Source organism: Clarias gariepinus, chromosome 3 (genome assembly GCF_024256425.1).
Source record: "Clarias gariepinus isolate MV-2021 ecotype Netherlands chromosome 3, CGAR_prim_01v2, whole genome shotgun sequence".
Lineage (NCBI taxonomy): Eukaryota > Metazoa > Chordata > Actinopteri > Siluriformes > Clariidae > Clarias > Clarias gariepinus.
Window position 1 is genome coordinate 38,194,819 of NC_071102.1, and position 24,578 is coordinate 38,219,396.

The window sequence follows — 24,578 nt, forward strand, 5'->3', positions numbered from 1 at the left end:
TGCTGAACATGACCCAGAAACACACTGTCAGTACGATGATTTATCCATATTATGGTGAGTCAGCTTTGTTACTTCTTCCTCATCTTTGACTCATGCATAGATCATGCACTTTTTCCAGCACATTTTATTGTGCCAGATTTTTCTGTAATGTGAAACATTTTCATCAGGATAATATCTAGGCCACAACTGTACTTTGTTACAAAAATGTTATCACTAAAATAATATCTTATTTCATATTTACAACCACATACTTTGCTGAAGAGCCACATATAGGTGTGATGGTCAGGTGTCCATAACCCTTTTGGCATATACTGTAGAGTACATATCTAACCATTTTACTATATACTGTACTTTATGTCTTAACCTAATTCCAAAACTCCTTTGATTAATGTTCTATGCTTGATGCAGGCCAATAGAACCATCTGAAACTGCACCTTTATTTCTTAGGGGGAAAAAAAGTAAAAAAAATAAAAAAAAAAACTAGACTCACGACTAAAGGCTTAATTTAAGGTTAACATTCTGGGCTTATTTACCTGTTGTAATAAAGTCTGCTATCTTCTGTCTGACACTAACAGCTTAATCCATACTAGAAATCAATACAAAATGCAATTTATTGTAACATTAAATACAGCTAAGTAGTGAATACTTGAAGTTTAATGAGGTTTTTGTTTTTCAGGTTTTATCTAATTGTTGTGCTTTGTAAAGCTCATTTAGATTTTAGGCTTTTTTGTCATTTAACCTTTTCCCGTTTAAGATACGCATTTAGCCTTAATCATCACAGTCAATAGAAAAACTAAATCTTGCCTGTGAAACGGTAGTTCTTATTGATTTAACAAAATAGTAACATTAATTTGCACCGTCTAAACAAATCATTATTTAATCTTTTTTTAATGGGTTGTTCATATTCCTGATGCATGCAGTTTTTCTTTTTCTGTGCAATATCAAAAGAATCTTTCTCTCCTTAGACTACTACTGAAACTCACTGCTGTGCTATCGGTCCTCTGGAACTGGAGTCTTTCCTTGACTGGCTTCCTGCAGCAGCCCACATTAGATGTACATATAACACTTAGAGTGATTCTTCCGAGTCTCAGGCATGGCTCGACTTGTCCAACCATCCCTTAAAGATGACGTATTATGCAGAATTTACTTTTTATTTATTCTTATACATTAAAGTGAGTCTTCAGTGGCGTGTACAAACAAGAAAAACACATTACCAGCTTTTTGTCCATTTTCTATTGGCTGGTGTTTTAAAACTAGATTTTCCCTTAATTCTCACCAAACTCGCTCATCCATGTCTTCATGGACCTTGCTTTTTGCTGCCCAAGTGTGCAGTCATGTTGAAACATGAAGGGACTGTCCCCACACTGTACCCATGAAGTAGGGAGCATGGTTCCACATGACCAGTGCACAAAGCAAGTTCCATAAAGACATGGATGAGCAAGTTTTGTGTAAAAGAACTTGACTGTATAATATATATATATATATATATATTATACAGTATATATATAGTCTTTTATATATATATATATAAAGAACGACAGGGTGCCGAGAGTCTGGAGTGGCAGAGAAGTATGTTGGAGTGGTGCAGGACATGTATGAGAGCGCTAAGACAGTGGTGACATGTGCTGTAGGTGTGACAGAAGAGTTTAAGGTGGAGGTGGGTCTGCATCAAGGATTAGCTCTGAGCCCCTTTTTGTTTGCTCTGGTGATGGACAGAATGACAGATGAGGTAAGACAGGAGTCTCCATGGACTATGATGTTTGCAGATGACATTGTGCTTTGTAGCGAGAGCAGGGAACAGACGGCGGAAAATTTGGAGAGGTGGAGGTATTCTCTGAAAAGCAGAGGAAAGAAGGTTAGCCACAGCAAGTCGGAATACATGTGTGTAAATGAAAGGGGCCCAGGAGGATCGGTGAGGTTACAGGGAGCAGAGGTAAAGAAGGTGCAGGATTTTAAGTACTTAGGGTCAACGGTCCAGAGCAACGGAGAGTGTGGAAAGGAGGTGAAGAGGCGGGTACAGGCAGGTTGGAACGAGTGGAGAAAAGTGTCAGGTGTGTTGTGCGATAAAAGAGTATCAGCGAGAATGAAAGGAAAGGTGTACAGGACAGTGGTGAGACCAGCAATGCTCTACGGCTTAGAGACAGTGGCGCTAAGGAAAAGACAGGAGGCAGAGTTGGAGGTAGCAGAGCGTAAGATGCTGAGGTTCTTTTTGGGAGTGACAAGGATGGATATATTAAATTATAACTGAGATTGGACTGTGTTGATGTGTTAACGTTTTTTCCTTGTTTATACTCATTATGAGCCTTATTTTCCTTCTTGTTTTCAGTTTTTAAATGGTTTTGACATTCTAATTTGAAGTAAATTACAATAAAAATCTATTCTAATTGCAAGCCTTTAAACCACTGATATCATTTAGTCTATTTTTTTTTTCTAAGTTGCAGATTTTTTTTTTTACATTATTTCCTGAATACTAAAGGTGTCCACGATATGCAATAATCCATTGTGTGTTCAATAATTCATTGAACACTTGATATTGAGATTTATCTGCTATTTACACTCTGTAAATTCTTCACAACGCCTCTTATCTGAGGTTCTGCTTGTTAATTGGTGATTTCTGAGGCTGGTGACTGTAAATGAACTTCTCCTCTGCAGCAGAGGTTAGTTTTGGCCTTGCTGTCCTGGGAAGGTTCTCATAAGAGCCAGTTTCATCATGGTGCTTAATGGGTTTGGCAAATTCACTTGACAATACTGTTCTTGCAAGACCTGTTACAGAACAGCTGAGCTTATTTACCTATATTTTATATAAATACCTAAAATTAAACATAATATATTTTATTATATAGACACATTATATTTCATGTTTTGGCACATAAGAGTGGGTTCATTTGGTGTGTGTGTGTGTGTGTGTGTGTCTTTTAATTGTTTTAATTATAATGCTGTGACATGCATTTACATTTGTCATGTGGAAGATTTTATCAAACTGTGGTTGATGATCTGTCACTATTGCGGTTCCTGACTTGCCTGACAGTGATGTTAATATCTCTTCACATCTGTCTACCTGACCCAGTTGTCTGAGGGTTATTCCACCAACGAGCTAATAAAAGCATGGCTTATTTCAGACTGCGTCACTTGATTGATGGTCGGTCAATCCAGAACATACATAAACATGCTGCGTATAAATTGACGCAAGTAAATCAATAAAGACCATTCAAATTGTCAATAACATACATTCTCAATATACACTTGTTCTCAAGGAAAGACTGATATTCATTTATTATGATAATATTTTGTTTAGTGTTTAAATACATTTTAGAAGTGTGTTTGCATTGCAAAAAAATAATTGGTAAATATGACTTGTATTCTTGTATTCTCTTGTGACTTTTGCCTAATCTCTTCATGGTTAATTAGATGACTCTGTATATGTTTATGTGTGAAAATGATTCCTCATGCTCCCAGAACCACTCTTTCACAATTTGGGTCATGGAATATGGCCCTTCATCAGTATAGAAAAACTCCAAATATGATAGGATAGCCTGGTCATTATTTGTTTCTTTGTTTGATGCAACCCAATAATTTGACCCTGCTGAAATGGCTATAAATTACACATAAAATTAAATGCTGGTCATAATAGAAAGACACCAGAACACCCAGTGCACCACAGCCCACTATACCTGGGGCCATGCAGGCAAAGTTCCCAAGGAACTCTAAACTCCCCAGAACCCGATTTAATCGAGCACCCATGGGATGTGCCAGACAAAGAGGTCTGATCCAAGGGAGCCCAACCCTGAAGAGATCCACTACAAACATGCTCTGATGCACATGACCCATTAAGATTAAGAGGTTTCTTATTTACAACTGTGTTATGGCTGATCAGTGTATGTATATGTATCCGCCAACACACACACACACACACACTGAAAGATATACAGTATAATATATACAGTAAGTTCGCTACATACAAACATTCAAGTAACGAACATGATCAACTGTGGAAGTTAACGCTCATGTCTGATATACATCGTCACATGCATACATGCACTGTGCATCCCAGACTGTCCGGTAGGCAAGTGTAAAAGCTGCGGTGATGAAGTTGGTACTGTTAAAAAGCAACAACCAATAATGGAGACAAAAGTAATAGTGAAATTATGAAAATAATTTAAAGAATGGAGCAGAGTGAAAAGCTATCAGACCTTGCTATCAGATCTTGTTCATTCTTCTAAAGAACAAGATCATGGAGCTTGTTAGTTTGTTAAACTGTGTACTACTGTATAGCCAATTGCTTTAGTATACTTGTACCCAGACAATATTTGTTGGATTTACAAACAAATAAGACTTACTGTATGATTAATGTAACTCATGTGAATTTAGGGGACTTACTGTATATGAATACACAATTATACAGGCAGACATTTTTTGGTTTGGAGTATTGTTTCTCCTTGACAAGAAAAGGAAAGCTCAATGCTTAGGAAATCCATCAAGCTAAGCAAAGCTTTAAAACTACCCACACATCAAGCAATTCTGTCCAAAAGCATATGTTGTCATGGTAACAGAGTGGGACTTAAGATTAGACTTAATTGCAGAACCAAAATTGGACTAAGTCTGGCTTAAGAAGTTAATTGACTTTGTAACACACAACTCTGTGCTTAATTTACTTGTGTTTTTTTTTTTTTTTTTATATTTTCTAACTTGTGGACTTTGTTAGCTAGACTAAGCCAAAACACAGATAGGCATAAAAAAATTTGTTAACCTAAAACTGGAATATGAATATGTAAATCTATAGAAATCAAAGGTAGTATAGCATTTATAATGTATGTATTTAAAAGAATGAAATAAAAATATAGTTATTTGTTAGACATACATTAAAGAACAGAAAAGTTCAATGCTTCTCGTATTCCTGCTCAGTAGGAAGCTGAGGTCAGCCATCACACGGCAGTAAGGGTTAAGAGCCTTGCTTAAGGGCGTGCATGGCAACTCATCTGTGCTATGGCTTAAAGCCCCAACCTTCTGCTCGGTAACCTTGAGCTGTAACCACTGAGACTCCACTAGCACTTTAGATCTACATTTATACATTTATTTCTCTTTATAATAATATAATCGCTAGATAGAAAAAAAAACTACTCTGTCAGTTCTCATACAGTACCTGTGACGAGCACTCCTAATAAAGTCTACATGCTGAATAAATCCTCATTATTAATCACTGACTTTCATCTATATTTATTATTATTCAATATTTCTGTTTCCATTGCTCTGAAAAAGGGAAAAATGTGTGTTGCATTATTCTGCATTGATCATGGGGATAGTACGTGCTTTGAAATAATCAACAGGTCATTTTAAAAGGCCTGATTAATTGATCATCATGAGGCTTTATTTAAAAACACCAGGAATTTGTGTAATTTTCTCTTCACATATGAAAATGAATGCATTTTCTCCTCCAACATGGATCGTCTCAACACATAGTGATTGGAGGCTCTGCTGTGAGTGTTGTGTAATTTAAAATGTTCTCTCTCTGTCTTGGAGCTGGTCTGATGGACAGGTCTGGCTGAGAAGAAGACAAGAGTCAATGAGCTGCTGGGCAGCTTTGCTTTAAATCTGCAGGTTTCAGGCTGCCGTCCGTGTGCCATATGAATCCTGTCGCTAATTACACTTGCTTTGAACAACCTAAGAAATTGCAGGTGTTTCGCCATGATGACTGATTACATTGTTGGAGGATGTCTGTGGGGTTCTTTAAAATCAGTTGAGATGATTTTTTCTCCCTGGTGCATCACACAGCATGTTTTTTTTTTTAATCTGAAGAATGTTTTATTGTATCACATACAGATTTAGCTCCAGTGTGTTCCTTTCTTTTTTTTCTTTTACATTTTAGCAGAACCTGAACATAGCCTCATGATGGTTTCTTGAAAGTGAAAAAAAAAAAGGCTCGGCAGCCTTGAATGCTCAAAATTGATTGGAAGGACACAGACACACAAACATTATAAAGGGTTGTTTTGTAAAGCAATATGTTTTAAGGCCAAAGCTAATTATTTTAAAGCTTTTAAAATCTGCTTGATGTTCAATATATTTTTGTACCTACAGATTCTACAGTATGCTGTAAAGAATTAAACTTTATTCCAAGTATAATAGAATCCAAAAACCAAGTTTTTTTGCACTGACACCGTCATGGTTTTTGCCTTTGCTTAGTGGTTGCCATGGCAACGAACTTCATGTGCTCTTATTTTCTGTTTTTTTTTTTTTTTCTTTTCTTTTAATAGTCTTGTCTCTGCTCCGTCCTGTTTTTTGGCTTGTTGCACAATTCGGCTGTTTGTCTTGTGTTTGTCTATGTACAGTATACCCTGCTGTTTGTATCTTTAAGTCTTTTGGTGCATTTCAATCACCCAAAGGATAATGCACAGGGTATTCAGCCATGTTAATTGTGATTCAAACCCACAGAAAGCTAAACTGCTTAGTTCAAAGGGAACTGTGAATGGTGTAGGGAACAAGCAAACAATGAGACTTCACTTCGCCAGAACGGAAATTAAACATTTCCCATCAGTCATTGAGCATCCCTGGATCATAAAAAGAAAATGGAGCTTGAAAAGAGATTTATATATTTACTCCATCTTCATTATCGAGGATGAAATCTTTAAATTATCTTTACAATCATTCAAATTTTTTATCTTATCAAGAAATCCTTAGTATTATATAGGCTAGTAATCTGTATAAAAAAATGTAAATATTTTGTGAATTAATCAAAAAATGTAATTACAAGTTACACACATTTACAGTAAATCCTCAACTTACGAACATTTAATATGAATATTCGTGGATGCGAACAAATCTGTCATGATTGGGTGGTATGGCTGCTGTTTGCCGTGGGCTTAGAAGGCAGGCATAGGCACAGAGGGGAGTGTTAAACACAAGAGTCTTTTAATAAGACAATAAAACAAAACATGACACATACAGATCCAAAACGAACACATTCTACTGATCTTAAGTGGCGTTGGACCAGTCCCAGGCACTATGGCGAGACACATTGGACAGAAGCCCTATGGCGAAACACTGGCTTGACAACAAAACACAGGCTATAATACCTGTTACGAAAAACATAAACGCTAAAACACAGGCTTAATGACATAATACACAGGACATTGCATACAAGCTATGCATGGAGCTGAAACGAGGGACAAGACAAGACTAGAGACACGGGGAGGCGGGGGACAAGAGACGGGACTAGGGCTAAAGAGATGGCAATCGGCTAAACATGACAATCAGCTAAACATGTCTTTGGCCAAACATACACATAGTATGTTTAGCTATCTGGTAGGTGTAGCCATGTCCTAAACATATAGGAAACTAAACATACAGTGGCCTAAGCATCGAGGAAGCTAAACATACAAGGGACTACAGCAACCCTAGAGACACAAACAGTACAAAACCTGGTACAGTACAAAACCTGGTTATACACACAAGACTGCACAAGACTAAATCAGCTCCACACACACTTAAACACAAAAGACTAACACAACTGGTGCCTTGGGACATGCTTCTAGGCTATGGTGCAATCAAAATCAAGAAATACAATATAAAACGAACCAAAATACAAAACAAAGTGCCCACATAGATGATAGTAAATCCTAACAAACAATGCTAGACGCAGTTTCCCACACTAAACAAGTATTTATAGAGAATTTAATGAGCTGCCTCGGTGCAGTGTCTAAAAAATAGACACTGCAGTAAACCAAATTATTATTACAATTATATACAATATTTTCAGTGTGTGAATATAAATGTATAAAATACCCAATAATACCATACACATATTGTATGTGTGTGTGTGCTTGTGTGGGTGTGGAGGAAATGAGTCGGCCTTACCGGTTTCATTAAATCAGTCCGGAAGCATGATGATAGAAAATGTCTGTCTTGTAAAGCTGTCCTAATGGTGAATAATCCTAATTTCAGAAAATTCTCAATGAGACAGAGTTCACAGTCCAATACAGTGGAAAACAGCTCTGGGACAAAATGGCGTCTGTTCACGCAGTAAACACCATGTAGCACTGTGGCCACCCTGACGTCTTTCCGGACTCCCTTTAAACAAGCTCTGACCCTGCTGCATCACAGAGATTTTTCATGCTTTACATTGTATATTTGTGTCAAAGATGGATAAGACTCACTTGGATGGACTTATGAGTGAATTCGACAGATAAAAGTGCCCCAAGAACGTAACATGTTCATAAGTCATAAGCTTTTCGTTGTATACATTTCCACAGTACTGTAGCAGCAACAGGTACTGGGGTGCTTATGTTTCGATGGTAGCGTAATGCACTGAAGAAGTGATGTCAGTCCCAAATAGTGGAATTTTGTCAAGGGAAGCTCCCATACCCAAAATTTTTTGGACACAATGCAGAGTAGGGAGCAACCTGTCCTCTGAACCTGCTGAACTTCCAGCAGCCTAACACACATGATGTCGTTATATAATTCCTGCTATCTGTTATCACCCAGATGAGGATGGGTTCCCTGTTGAGTCTGGTTCCTCTCAAGGTTTCTTCCTATTGCCATCTCAGGGAGTTTTTCCTTGCCACTGTCGCTGACACCCTTGGCTTGCTCATTATTATCTAAACACTTTTTTTCTCACTCATACATACTCCCATAACTTTTCTTGTTATTTTATGGAGATACTTTGAGACAATGACTATTATTAAAAGTGCTATATAAATAAAATGTCATTTTAAACAATTGAATTGAAGTACACTTGTAATGTAATGCTGCCTTAGTTTTCAACTGCAGGCTACTCCCTGGTTTTCTTTATTGACTGTTTACACTTTATATTTTTTTTAAATGAATATCTATGTTGTTGTTTGTTAGTGATGTTGGATTTACTCTAATGAAGTTAAAACCACGTTTATGCACTCGCTTCCTACCTCTCATAGCATGTTGGTAAAATTTGACAATTCATGTCCTTTAAGAATCTATGAGTACTGCAAAACATACTGTAACATCATCGATAGCAAACAGAGTTTTTGATGACCCTGAATGCCATACTCAGACAGTAGTAGACAGTTTAGTAGACAGTTCCAGAGTAGATTCACAGCATATGGACTTTAAATCTATAAGTATTGGCTTAATGAATATTGGCTTAATGGTGTGACTGGGAAATATAATGTTTGCCTTTGATGGATTGACAGACAGTGACCACATGCAAAACAAAACACTTGTGTAAAAAAAAAAATGCCTATGGCTGCAAACTTAACTGCCATTTACAGTAAGTGGCCAAAACAAATTCGCATACTCTAAACTTCATTTTTAGGTTCTTTAAATTTTAATCATTGAATGCGTTTTTGAGTGGGTGACAGCATTCTTGATTAATAATGTAAACACTTTGAGTGATTTAAAAAAAAAAGCACCCGCAGCATTAGTAAAACAAATCTGTTGATGCCGCTACAGAATAATACCGAATAATAAAATCCACCATAAATCACTTAAAATTTACTGTTAACACTAATGACTCTGTATTAAAACCGTTCACGTTTGGGCTCATTTAAGAAGCACTGACAGCTGCCTTTGATTGCATGCGTTCTGCAGATTTCGTTAACTACAACACCATCATGCTTTCATTTAAATTTTATCCAGGATCTCTTACCTGTCTGTTCTCGTTAATCTCACATGTAAGGGAATGCCTCGGATGCCAGCAGTGTATTTATACATTTTATACAACAATTAGTTCTGATTGGACGAGAGCCATTCCACATGTGGTGATAATAGACAGTAACAGGACTGGAATGTATAACCTTTTGACTCACTTGTGCAAATAGCCATTGAACCCTGAGTGTTGTTCTGTTCATGGCTAACAGACGAGAAAGCTAACTAGCTTCTAACACAAGGCTAAATCCTGAACCTATTTCTAACCCCTGATCAGGAACAAGTGCACCCTAACATAACTTACCCTGTACCTTATACTCTACATAGCACATTAGCTTTCCATTTAACACAATTTGAGGTTCCACCTCAAAACCTCAGATGTTTGCTGAGATTGTAATGCATAATAAGTGTAAATATAAAGCAAATCTTGTAAGTTTCTCAGCACTGTCCATCACCTCTATGGGTTATTCTCCTCACCTTTTGGCTACATAGTACTAGTAAGAATTTATGACTACTTTCACCTCTGTTAATTACACTAATTGGCAATCCCTGTCAATTAACTGTTGGTCATCAGCTCTGTTAGTTGCGATTAGTTCTGGCAGTCATGGGGCAAACAATAATTGGTTAAATAAACAAACCAGTGAAAAACTGTTAATAATAAATGATAAACAACACTCAAGGTTGTGATCTACCCTTGTGCCTATGACCATATCACAGCCATGCTGATATTCAAGCATAACAGCACTCCCCTGTGTAATGTTGTTTAATCAGGAGAAATGTGACAAGCTTAAGATATAGTAGTTCTCATTTAAAGGTTCCATATTTGTTAACACATGTCTCAGAGGTCCCTTAAAATTGTCTTTTTATGCTCCAGCTGAAGTAGCCTCATATACAAAATGAATAAATATCAGATAATGCATTTGTCATACCTTCACAACTTATGTTTCACTTTCCATGGAAACACACTGTTAGACAATTGAGCAGGGCCAGGCGAAGCTGAGCAGCAAGCCAGAGGAGGGTAACTCCTTATATGACATCACAATAAGAGACAAAAAAATCTTAAACCTTAGGTTAATACAAAAATGGTAAAAGAAAGCAAAAAACGTAATTTTCTTATATATTGTGTTTTTACACCTTTACTGAAGACCCACTTAAATTTTGCATAATATTTTTACATTTAAGACATATGTAAATCATGTGTCCAAATTGAGTCTCTTTTGATATGTATGCGAACCCATATTACACATCATGACTGGTCTAAGACCAGGAGAACAGTGCCTGATTGAATGAAGAATTCTTCCAAATTGGTACTGTTGCTTTTTTTTTTTTTTTAACCACCCATCCACTTAACTCCACACTCATCCTGATATCATTCTGATCTAGAATGCATCATCACGGTCTGTGATTAGGCATGCCTTTACCGTCCTCGCCTAGTGCGCATGAATACCAAGTGCTGTCTTGCTTTGTTAGAATTTGCCCTTCAATATGTTTTGACTTCATAGTGCAAATGACGACAGGTTAAAAAGCTTCCCTTCAGCAGATTCCTTTACAGAGTTTATCTTAGGTAGATTTAAGATGCATGGACTGTCTCCCACTGGAATAAAGTAACTTACTGTAAGTATTTACTTGAGAAATAATTAGCAAAAGCGATTTTAAGTAAATTTTACTGCTGTAATGTCAATTTCCCAGTATCAGGTAAATTACTTCATCAATATATTAAGGAAATGTTATTTGTATATTAGAAAGCTTTTTCATTTACACTGTCATCAAAATATGAAGTAAATTGTAACATTTATTTTTATGAAGTAAGTAGGTTTTACTTTTTTTATTCACCATTTTCAGTTACCTTCTGAGGTTATATGGCTCACTTTAAATATGTACAAGCTGAGAAGTAATATAATTATAATATAAAAAAAGAAATATGAATATAACAATTATTATACATATTATAATTAAATTAAATATTAATGATTATAGTATATATATTGTATAAATATATTATTATTATTATTAATATTATTATTAATAATAATAATAATAATAATAATAATAATAATAATAATACAGTGTTGTGAAAACGTATGTGTTGTTGCAGTGTGTCTGAATTAAAACAGTTCTGCAAACGTTTGATTTCGGTTGTTGCTGCCACGGATTACACAACCAGTTTATTAGGTTTATTATTTATTTAAGCTTTTTCCTTTTATAAATGAAATCAGTCAGTTCTCAAAGTTGATTTGTTGGAAGCAGAAAAAACAGGCAAGCATAATTATGTCAGTGAATTTAACATGGGCCAAATAGTGCTGGTTAGACAACTGGGTCAAAACAATTACAAAACAGCAGGTCTTGTGGGATGTTCTCTGTTTGCAGGATTTAGCACCTACCAAAATTGGTCCAAAGAAGGACAGCAAGTTAAACAGTGACAGGGTCAAGGGTTGTCTAGGGTTCACTGATGTACTGTATGTGAAGAGCAAAGGCTAGCACATCTGGTCCAATCCCCAGGAAGATCTACTATAGCACAAATTGAAAAAGTTAAAGATAACTGTTTTAGAAAGGTGTTAAAATGCACAATGCACTGCAGTTTACTACAGCATGTATAGAGGTTTTGCAGCTGTAGACTAGTCTGAGTGCCCATGATGATCCTGTCCACCACAAAAAGCACCTCCATGGAACAGTGAAAAAAGGTAATATGGTCTGACGAATCATTTGTGTGGGTATCGCTTACCAAAGGAAGAGATGGCACCATGATGCATTATGTGAAGAAGGCAAGCTGGCAGGGACATTGCAATATTCTGGGAGTTCATGCCTTGATGGATGAGAGCTGTTTTGATGGCTCAAAGGGGGCCTACATAATGTTAGTCAGTGGTTTTAATGATATTGCTGATCTGTGTATGTTTAAACATTTTTGGTTTTCAATTAACAAATTACAGATGAACTTGTTTGTGTACTTAATTTCAATTCGATTTTATTTATATAGCCCATATTATATAAGACATTATGACAGTTCACTTTTGCAGAGCACCAAATATTGACTATTTTGTTTAAAGTTGTTTTCATTATTACACACTTTGCAACATTGCTTTAAATTTCAAAAATTGAACGTTATTAAAAGCTAATGTATTACTGTCATAATCTCCTCCTTTAATGGGGACATTATTGTTTTATATAGACTTTGAACTATATAAAACCACAGAGAAGATTAACTCTAATTGGAAAATGATACTGCCAAAGAAAATGACTGTGAATTCATTGAATGCTTCACTGGCCTAATTAGACAACCTACTGTCATGTTTCTAGTATCATTGTCAGCTCAGAGAAAATGCTGCCATTGCCCCTGTCATAATCTCTCACCTCTTTCCATGGGAACTTTAATATTTCAAAGAAGTAAAAAAAAAAAAAAAAAGGGAACAGTATCTTATGACGAAACATTTCGATCCTGATGGGACTGGTCTCTTTGAGAAAAAAACAATGCCTCAATCCACAGGGCAAGATGGCTCAATGAATCTTTTAATGAATATGAAAATGATGTAATTCATAGGCAATGGCTTTCCCCTAATAATAAGCTCTCAATCCACCTATGGAACATTTTAATTTTTTTGTAAGAAAAATGGTGTTCCTCGCCTTACCACAGTTTCATGTAGGAAAATATATACTATGAAAACATGTTTATTAACAATTGATTAGGAATTTAACTTTAATTATAAAATAATAATAATAAATAATAATTTATTATAATTAACTGTATAGAGAGTCGCAGGGGCCTCCAGGCCTATCCCCCAGGAGATAGGGTATGAGGCAGGGTAAACCTTCGATGGGGTGTCAATCCATTGCAGGGCAAACACACACATACTTATCAATCACACACTATGGGCAATTTAGAAATGTCAATCAGCCTAATCTGCATATCTTTGGACTGTGGGAGCAAACTGGAGCACCTGGAGGAAATCCACAAAATAGATCCAGAGCAAGACTCCAAACCCGGACCCTGGAGGTGCAATTCGACAATGCTAACCACTAAGCCACCATGCCACCTTAGCTAATAACAATAATTTTGATAAAAATGTAAAATAAATGTAATAATCAGTATACCTGAACTGTTTAAACATTTTAAGCCTTTAATTCAACTGTATGCAAAAAATTAATAAAAAATCTTCCTATACAGATAACTACTCAATGAGAATATTTTCTCAGTACTTACAGTACCTAGCCTAACCTATTTTTTTTTCTTGTAGTACCTCCACTTGAAATGTCATTGGAATATATTTAACAAATTGTATATCGCTTCTATTCTCTAAGCACAGTCAACATTTTTTTTGACAAACCACATATACATACATGGTCTTGGTTTCAGAAGATTTTACAGTATAGCCCAACAATTGAATGTACGTACATCTTGGTACTGTAGATTGCTGGTAAATGCAGCCAGCAAAAGATTGATGGGACTCAACAGATAAAGGTTGGCCACTGGCATCGGTAAATGTCATCCTATTTCTTGATAGGCCAATGCCAGTTACTAAGGCAATATCATTTGGTACCGATGAATGATTGGTGCATCACTGTAATTTATTATTCATTTTGCAAATGCTGATGACATATTCAAGATATTGAAAATTTTCAGCTCAAATGTCTGTTTATATGCTGGGCTAGCCAGACAGGTGAGAACATGGATCTTATTAAATGCTTGTCAAAACCGAGGAGAGTGAGGTGTGATTATATCCAAGCTTCGTGGCATTTTCAAACTAAACTTACACTGTCCAGCTATTTTTCTCGTGTTTATTGGTACACTTTTTCTTTTCTTTTTTTTTTTTTTTATATATCCTGCATATTATGATCATGGTCCATGTCCTGGATTTGATTCCCACCTCTGGTCTGTGTGTATTTGCATGTTCTTCCTGTGCTGGATGGGTTTCCTCCAGGTTCTCCAATTTCCACCCACAGCCCAAAGACAGGCAGACTAGGCTAAGGGGCATTCCCAAATTGACCACAGTGTGTGAATATGTGTATGAATGTTAACCAGACGTCCTATCACTGTCATACAAAATGTGGATAAATACTATGTTCAACAATGGCCTCCACAGATCCTAGTTAGACCTTAAAGGTTCCTAGATGGATGGATGAATCAGATGTTTTGACTGAGAAACCCTACATATCACCATGTAGAACAGGTCTATTACAAACCCTATCAGTTTTTAGAAGTATATTATTTTGATGATTTGATGAATTTTCCATTTCTTTTAAGTAGATTTATCTCCAAATATTATTCCAACAATGCTTGAAACATCAAATGTATAATTCTTCTCATCCCTCCCAGGATAATCTTGTGCTTGCAGGGTAGAATCTATAAGTTAATACTGGAAATACTTAAAATTCTTCATATATACTTGGCTGCTTCCGCATTATTTAACATCCCATAATTATCAGCGTTTTCTTGGCTTGCACTTTTAAGCCTAATTAAAATTTAAAATATGGTAAGAAATTCACAGCATCTAAGATTCTAGTTTATGATATGGACATGTGAGCTGGTATAATAAAAGCCACTAACTCATGAATTGTACCTATGCTTCAAATTGCTTCAACTTGTTAATGTTGTCCCAAATCTTAACTGCTTAAATATTTGTGAAGGAACTCCCCAATATATTCCTATTCTTACAGGATTTCTGTTTATTAATGGTTAGGAATAATAGACACTCTGTGTTTAGAAAAGAAAGCTGTTCTATTATGTAATTACATTATAATGCAGTGTTTCAAGAAAACAACATCACACACATACACACACACGCACACACACACAACAACAACAACAACAAAAAAACCTGGGTCATTCTTCACCATGTGTGTTGTTGGTCCTTGCAGAAATTAAGCTGTTTTTTCAGGAGGTGCCGTGGGAGGCACGTACCTGACCTTAGGAGGCTCTCCCTAATGTGTGAAACCTTAGCAGGAGCAGAACAGTGCTCTCCTATTTCATTAGAAATAAAAATGTACTTGACTTGAGCTGTGATAAAGAGACATCACCTGCTGCTAAGGAGTAATCTTTAAACCCACTGCTTTATCTGTCTCACTTTAAGCTTTGAGTCTTTTGGAGTTAGCTTTTTATGAAAAACTTTAGAACAACACGTACAAATATATTAAAATAACAATGTTATATTTGCCCTTTCCTTTCTATACACAACATCGTCTTGTCGTTTTTAGTTTTTTAAGCTAATAATCAAGCTACAGATCCTTTCTACTGGTTTGCATTTTGAATTTTAATGTGAGAAAACTTTACCTTAATTTTTTAGTATTGTGGCCAAGAGACTCTCCTACTTCCTGCTGAGCAATAGATACATCGACACGTCTGTGCAGAAGGGAGGTATACCGGGGGTCCCAGGTTGCCTGGAACACACAAGCGTGGTAACTCAGCTCATCAGGGAGGCAAGAGAAGGCAGGGGGGACCTGGCTGTGTTGTGGCTAGATCTCACTCCCCCTATTGGCTTAGTCAGGAAGGAAGTTCATTGTGGCACGGGCACAGGAACACCTGCAGTATTCTAGATCCAGAGATGCGAAAGTGTCCGGGGCAGGGATTGTCGTTAGGACAGGGAGGAAGTGGAGGGCAGCAGAGGCAGTCCAACAAGCTGAAACTTGGCTGAAACACAAGGTCATCCTTGGGACAGTAGCGCAAGGCAGAGCCAGACTTGGGAGTTTAACAGCAACCAGGTACGACTTGGCCAGGGGGAGGGAGAGGCAGAGGTTGGTGCAGGAGGAGGTGCGTGCTTCAGTTGAGGAGAAGAGAACCAGCAGAGCAGTGGCCATGCGGCAGCAAGGTGCCTGGATGAAGTGAGAGCAGGCGATGGAGCGGAATGTCACCTGGAAGGATATCTGGACATGGAACCCCCAGAGAATCAGGTTTTTGATCCAGGGGGTCTATGACATTCTTCCCAGCCCATCTAACCTGTACACACGGGGAAGAGTAGAGACACCGGCATGCCCGCTGTGTTCCAAGCCAGGGACATTAGAACACATCTTGAGTAACTGCTCCAAGGCATTAGGCGAGGGCCGGTATCGGTGGAGACACGATCAGGTCCTTAAATCAATTGCTGAGGTAATCAGCAAGAAGATCAAGGACAGCCGATACCGCCAAGCCACAGCCAAGGCCATTCACTTCATCAAGGAAGGACAAAGGCCAGAGGAAACATCAAAGAGCTGCTCTGCTGGGTTGCTCTTCACAGCCCAAGACTGGGTGATGTCAGTTGACCTAGAGAGGCAACTGAAGATTTCACAACACATCACCCAGTCTACATTGAGACCTGACATCATTTTGGTCTCTGAGGACACAAGACAGTTAATCTTGCTGGAGCTAACAGTGCCCTGGGAGGAGAGGATGGAGGAGGCTCGGAAGAAGAAGAGAGAAAAATATCAGGAGCTAGTGGAGCAGTGTTGGATGAATGGGTGGAGGACCAGGTGTATGCCAGTGGAAATAGGCAGTCGGGGATTTGCCAGCCACACCCTGAGCAAGGCCTATGGTACACTGGGCATAACAGGCGTCAACCGAAGAAGAGCCATAAGTAGCAACGTGGAGGCAGCATCCAAATGGCTCTGGTTGAAGAGGGGAGAACGGTGGGGCCGGTAGCATGCCACTTGGACACAGGCCGGGGTCTGATCAGCCTCGGTCGGGTCGCAAGGAGGGTGTCTGTTGCAAGACCCGAAACACCCCGGGAGTCCAGGAAACAACACTGATGATGTGTCCAAGGTTGTGCATCAGAAGATGTTTTCTGTAATGTCTATAGAAATTTGGATTCTTGATTGTCAGACCTTGTATATACGGTGGGTATAGAAAATAATGACCCCCTTTAAAATATTCACATGTTGTTGCTTTGCAGCCTGAAATAAAGAAAGACACAGTTTTGATTTTATCCAGCTGTGTTTACTTAGTCTAAGTTTTAACATCCAAGTGTAAGAAATAACACCAATATGTCAACAACAACAACAGCAAAAAGAAATAATATAATAAACGTTTTAATTAAAAACAGAATCACTGATTTAAAAAAGAATCACCCCACCTAAAATGACTTGTAGATCAAATCAAGTGAAGGTAATTTCCTCGTCAATGGTACACAAAGCTTTGCACAGCTAGACTTTTCAATATTTGCCACTCTTCTTTGTAGAACTTAAGTTAAGATAATTTGATGGTGCCTGTTTGGGGACTACAGTCAGAGGGAATCAGATTTTCCTCAGGAATTTGACAGCATTTTGCCACATCTATTTTCCAAGTGCTCCAGTCCCTGCTTCAGAACAACACCCCCATAACAGAATATTACCATGCTTTACTTGTCGGAATGCCATTATTAGAATGATGAGTATTGGATTTTCACCAGACATATTGTTTGGCATTGTGGCAAAATAATTCTATTTTAGTCTCATGACTACATGTGGTCTTTCTTGAGGGGTGGCTTTTTTCTTGTAACCCTCCCATACAAGGCACATTTGTAGAGAATTTGTGATATTATTGTCACAATATTGTCATGAATTACTGCAACTGCTTCAGAGTTGCTGTAGGCCTCTTGGTAGCCTCCCTGACCAGTTTCCTTCTGGCTCTTTCGTCCAGTCCTGATCCAGTGAGGGTCTGTGTTGTACCAAATACCTTTCACTTCACTGTGCCTTTAGGCAGTGATAAAGCTTTTGAAATGTTTTTTTGTATCTATCTCCTGACTTGTGCCTGTAAACAACTTTACCACAGAGATCTTTTGGCACATCTGTAGTTAAGTGTTTGCTTTAGTTGCACTATCAGTGACTAAAATGCTCTAGCTTTTTATGCTGAGCCAATCAAACTGACCACAACTGATTAGAGTTAAAAGTCAAATGGCCTTGTGTGCCAGTGAGAAGGTGATTAGCTTCACCGGATTAATTTTACACGTCATTTTAGTATAGGGTGATCTTTTTCCAAATCAGTGATTCTGTTTTTTTCTTTTCTTTTTTTTTCTGACATATTACTAATATATTTTTTACTTGAATGCTAAAAGTTGTACTGAGTAAACATCGCTGGATAAAAAAAAAAAAATGGTATCTGTCTTAATTTTAGGGTGCAAAGTAACAAATTGTGAATATTTTAAAGGGGGTGATTTTTTTTCCTACATCAACTGTAAATATACTGTAAATTACAGATACTACTGAGTGGTCTCCATCTTAATGTAAATCCGTTGTGTAGCTTTCTATTTAAGTACTATATAAGTCCTTTTTCATTCTGCATTCCCATTATTTCATTTCAAATTTGCGTGTCTCTTTCAGCAACATTAACAGCTGATTAGTGATTTCTTTACTTTCCTCACATTGTGCAGTAGGTGCTACCTTCTTAATAATCATTAATTTTCTCTGAAAATGTGCTGGCTAATTAATCATTAGCACCAGTCTGAGTGTGCTATCTTGTTGACTACATAATCACAGGACATGTAAAATGACAGTACTCCATGTTCTTTCTTAGATGTATTTAATACAAAGCTCTATTTTCTACATCAGATAAATGGGTAAAAAATGTAAAAAAAAAAAAAAAAAATGCTTTGAATGGTGAAAAATAAAGCGAATAAATGGTAACAGGATATGTAGGTAATTTATATTTATTATCTTTAATATTAAAAAAGAATGAAAAGCAGTGCTTCCCCTTTACAAGGACATGAAGGAAAGAAGCTAGGAATATGAAAAAACAAAAAAGTTTATGTGTCAATCAGCTGCCAATACTATACAAATAAATGAGATATGATTGATTGTCTAATATATGTGACTGTCAGGGCTGAAAAATTATTTGAAGATGGTTCAATAAAAAGTTGGTGATTTGTGTTCAAATCGCAGAAATGATACAGACTTTTGTGGACAAGTCTGTTAGTCAAAGTGATCATTCATTTCATAATGTCAAATTTTGTTGTTGTTTAGGAAAAATAAAATAAGATAAAAAGTATATTCTAAAAGTTTTGAGGGGAAATAAAATTTAAATGGTTTCTTCTTAATTTATATTGCAGAATACTTCAGCTTTACTGTGACAAAGAACGCTACAGGAAATCTTTTCTCAATCACTCCTTATCTGCTGTATACTGCTTTATCCCGAGCCTATCCCAGGCACGGGGTGGGTACAACCTGGCCAATCCATCACAGGGTAAACACACTCACACCCTAACCACTAAGCCACACAGCTACCTGGATTTTTTTTATTTTGCCATCTAAAATGAGACCTTACCATAATTTGTCTGTGACAGGACAGGAAAATAATTCATTAACTATACTGTTAAATCTGTTAAGATCCCATCAATGTACCTTAATCTACAATCTCTTAGGTTGTCCATCTGACTGCATTAATATTGTCATGTATTTCATTCTTTCATTTGTATTAATAATATAACATTAGAATATTAATATAACAGAGTGCCATAATGGTGTCCTGTGGGTTTCCTCAGGGTACAATGGTTGCCTCCCACAAACATGCAGATTAGGTTATTTGGCATTTCCAGATTGCCCATAGTGTAAGACTGAGTGTGTGCGTGCTTGTGCCCTGCAATGAGTATGCACTACATTCATCGTGTATCCCACTTTGTTCCCTAAGATAGGTTCCAGGTCCCCAACAACTCTACAGCATCAGCAGGATAGAGGATGAGTGCATGAATCAGTGACTAATATTACAACGTATTTATATCATCTTACTGGTGTACCGTATGCTGTTTATTTTCACTAAAACACTGAACTGTTGCTAACTAGAAATACTTCTAATAATACTAAAAATATGATAAAGGTTTCGGTCTATGTCAAACTCGGACTTTTGTGCGGAATAACAGAACACAGTTATGAGAGTAAAAACCTTTATTTCTCTTTGTACTGTAATCCCCTGCTACACTAATGCCCTTATCCCGGAATTTTACTAGTGCTTGGATACAATGAGGGTAAAATGTCTTCTCAGTACTCCGGAGCCATGATCAGACTGCTTCACATCTGAAACTTGGGCCATACATTTAAAAATGGCTTGGAGGTCAGAATTATCACTGACTTCCCAGTTCCTGTAATGTGTAAGTGAGCATCAGGCGTTCCACCCGCTGAATGTTCATGGGATTGACTGTAGTGGGCATCGAGCCACCTTGGCCAGGATATCCATTCATGAAAGTATGGCCTGGTTTAATACATTTGAATCATTCAAATGTTTTGCTGTGGCTAAGAGTTGTATCATCATACCCTGCTTGAAATCCTTAAAATAGAATACAGATACAGAATAGACAGCAGTGCCAAAAGTGAGAGCAAGACTGAGATAATGAAAGTCAATGGAGACTAAAGTGAATAAATATGACTGTGAACTGTGAGCAGGGAAGTGAAGGAGTATGTATAACGGTGTATAACCGAGAGACCATCATTACCAAGAATCCCAGTGATGTCCCCAGGCAAAGGATTTCCCAAGTCTGTCAGTAAAGCAGCACCAGCTCCGGGGAATCGTGTGGGGCCTTTGCTTTTAAGATTCTCTCTCCAGCACATTACAGCATAGAAGACAATACTGGCCAGCACTAACTGGTAGTGAGACGTCAATGGCACTGGCCTGAAATGAATAATGCGGAGGATAGAGACTGTGATTGAAAAGGAGGGGAAGTGAAAAGTGGACAGGCAGTAGTAACAGTTTTGGCAAAAGTGGTGTAGAACTGGTTTAACTCATGTTATTACCTTGCAGTTTCTCTAAGCTCCATCCTTAAAGGCCTATCTCCACCATGAGACTGCAGCAGCACACTCCACTCAGTGCTCTTGAAACAGTCCCTCAGGATCTCCTCAGCCTCAGTAGACGATTCCCTGAATGAATGTGTTCTTGGTTCTTGGCTGGCTCAAAATACAGGGCTTGTACTGGGGGCATACAGTAACCCTGTCAAGCCCACTGTTGCAGAATTACAACATCACTTTTAACAATTCAAAAAAAAAAAGGTCAGCAAATGTTTTTTTTTCTTTCTTTTTTTTCTCAAAACCACATTTACATATTTAATGGATCTTATTGTTTGTCCTCACAATGCTTGTTGGATAGATAAAGTGTTTATAGGTCTGGTCATCTTGCCATGAACTTACTCTACCTACAGACCTGACACAGGTTTGTTAAGATTTGTCAAGATTTAAGTAAGTAAAATTCCTTAAATATTTTTTGTGTGTTATTACAATGTCTAGAACACATACATATATAGTTATTTTAGAAAACATTAATTAAATTTGATTCAGAGCTTATTATGTCTATGTTGTAATTCTACACTGTTGGGTCAGAGTGGTAGCCTGTTGCATTGTTCAGGGTGTAAATGTGAACCTGTTAGTGCTCTAGGGGGGATGCTTGTGTCTCTTTTAGCATGATAAGTAGAGAACATAACAGGCCACAGTACTGTTTGAATGTAGTGTAATTTTGATTAGCATTTGCATTGAAATTGTAATACTTTAGTGGATAATAAACTTAGACGTGGTCTACCACCCTATTCTTTGTTTATCTGCTACAATAGAAGACCTATATGTGTTATTCACATATTTATTTACATTTTCCCCAAACTTTTTCACTTTCAGAATGCCACCAGTACAGAAAGGTCATCTATTCAGTGTGCAGGATGTGATTGCTGCAGTCCAAAATGGAGAAAGCGATTTTGAAATGGACTCGGATTACACTGAGGCAAGTGACTCAGAGAATGAAGATGCAGGTGAAATGGTCAAACAAAACCACTAATCAACCGCTCAACCAAAGCTGATGTAGACATCAAGCCCCAACCAAAAAAAACACACCGTGGCCTGTGACAGCTTTCTGACTTTTCTGGTTCAGAAATCACCAATGACGCTACCTCCCTTCTCACCCCAAAAGTTTGTGACAGAAGATATGATTGAGGCTCTGACAAGAAACACAAATAAGTACAGCTTACAAAAAAATGGAACATCTGTAAACACCAACAATAAGGAAATTGAGAAGATGCTTGGCATATACCTGAAGATGGGCCTAATGCAAATGTCTGGTATCTATATGTTTCTGATGTGATGTCCCACAACAGATTCCAATCTCTGTTGACTTCATTACACTTCATAAACAACTTAACTGTGTCAGAGATGGAAAAGAAGGACAAACTCTGGAAACTCAGACCATGGCTAAACTGGATGTATGCAAAGACATGATGATTGCACATTTCCCAGTAAAGGCAAAGAGAGGACGCTGCAGACACTGCCATAACGGATGCACAAACACACTGTGTAGCAAGTGCAATGTTTGCCTGGGCTTCTCAGATGAAAAGAATTGTGTGGGGTAAGGGGGTGACTATGTAAGCTTCCCCCACACTGGTATACAGGAGATCTTATGTCACCGGATATCGCTACAAAGGCATCAAAGTCTTGTGTTTGCAGTCTCTCAATAGTTAAGTGAATCAAGTAACATGCTTTATCTGCACCCGTCCTTACATGCAAAGAATAATGACGTGCAAGAATACTGGGAATGTAGTATGGTTAAAGTATCCTTGCAGTATAATATCCTTCACAGTTGCATAACCTTGGTTAGACTATATGATGTCAAAAAACAGAGCATGCCCTCCTTCTTTGCACTTACTGCATGACTTACCATCTCTGCCCCCATCCGCTATGTTGCCGGTTAGCCATGTTTCTGTAAAGCACATTACATTGCATTCCCAGTAGATCTTCTGATCACTGACCAAGGATGCTTACCCATCCATCTTGTTGGCAAAGCCAGTTCACATTCCCCATTAAAAGTGGAGGAATAGAGGGCAAAATATTATAGAATAAAAGAAATAACCCAAAAGATAGAACACACAGAGGGAGCTACTCGACATCGGAGCTGGAAGTAGAAATAGGAAACATTACAATTATAATGTGATCTTCATTCATTCAAAATTATTACAATGTTACAACATCAAAACAAGCCAATATCATCATTTGTTTATAGCATTTATGCAATGTTACTGCCATGGCCAGGAACATACTGCATTATACCATTCAGTCTACAAAGAAATATTGACTGCAGTCTGTCTTAACCCCAGAACTGCACAATTTCAGGACACTAAAGCGAGTGGGAAAGATTGTTCCCAACCCCTCCCACCCTGGACACAAGCTTTTTGAAAAACTCCTCTCTGGAAAGAGGCTGCAGTTCATCACCAAACCCACTTTGCAGTAAAGTAGCTTCCTTCCAACTGCAGCTGCCCAAATGAACAAGGGCCAAGACTGCCAGTGACTTAAAAAAAAAAAAAAAATGCTTCCAAAGATACTCATTACACACTTACATATTATATGCATTCTGCCATATCTCAACCTGCCTGTTTTTGCAAACTGCCCTTTTTTAAATTTATCATATGTACAGTTATATGTAAGAGCACTTGTTAAACATTTTTATACTTATTATAAAAACATAACTTTATAATTTGGACAAAATGTATGTGAAAACCTATTTGGCAATAAACATGATCCTGGTTTGGAAGTAGCATCAGTAGAATACACATTTTAATTATGCATTAATCTAATGCCATGTAGTCAACATGGCCCAGTGTCATTTTATTAAAGTAATAATAACTTTCAAAAGCAATCAACAAGCAATAATATTTCAGAATCAGTAATGTTGTAAAATTAATGTTAGCACAACGTTTCGGACGATCGAATAGTCCTGCTGGGTCCCTCTTTTTTTAACTTCTGTGGATAAAGTAAAAAAATCAGAAGGTCAAAAGAAAAATATGTTAAATCAAATAAATACTGGTAAAAATGCTCTGTTTAGGGAAAACTAATTAAGTAGAATTAGGAACAATATAAAAAGGCTTAGGCGGTTAAGGATCTGGGTTACTAATAGGAGGTTTGGGAGTTTGAGCTTCGCCACTGTTGAGCCTTTGGGCAAGGCGCTTTAACCCAATGCCCATCTAATCATCACTAGGGGAAGCAGGACATAAATGCATAAAGGATGATTCACAAGAGCAGTGTAGCATGTACAGTAAAAGTGTGGACTGAAATCGTCATGCAAAGAAAGCTGA

General features: G+C 37.4%; 1 pseudogene; it reads left to right on the plus strand.

The window, feature by feature from the left end:
• LOC128518703 (uncharacterized) overlaps positions 1-17,215 on the plus strand; it is a 39,478-nt pseudogene extending 22,263 nt beyond the window's left edge.
• Positions 17,216-24,578: the final 7,363 nt, after the last annotated feature.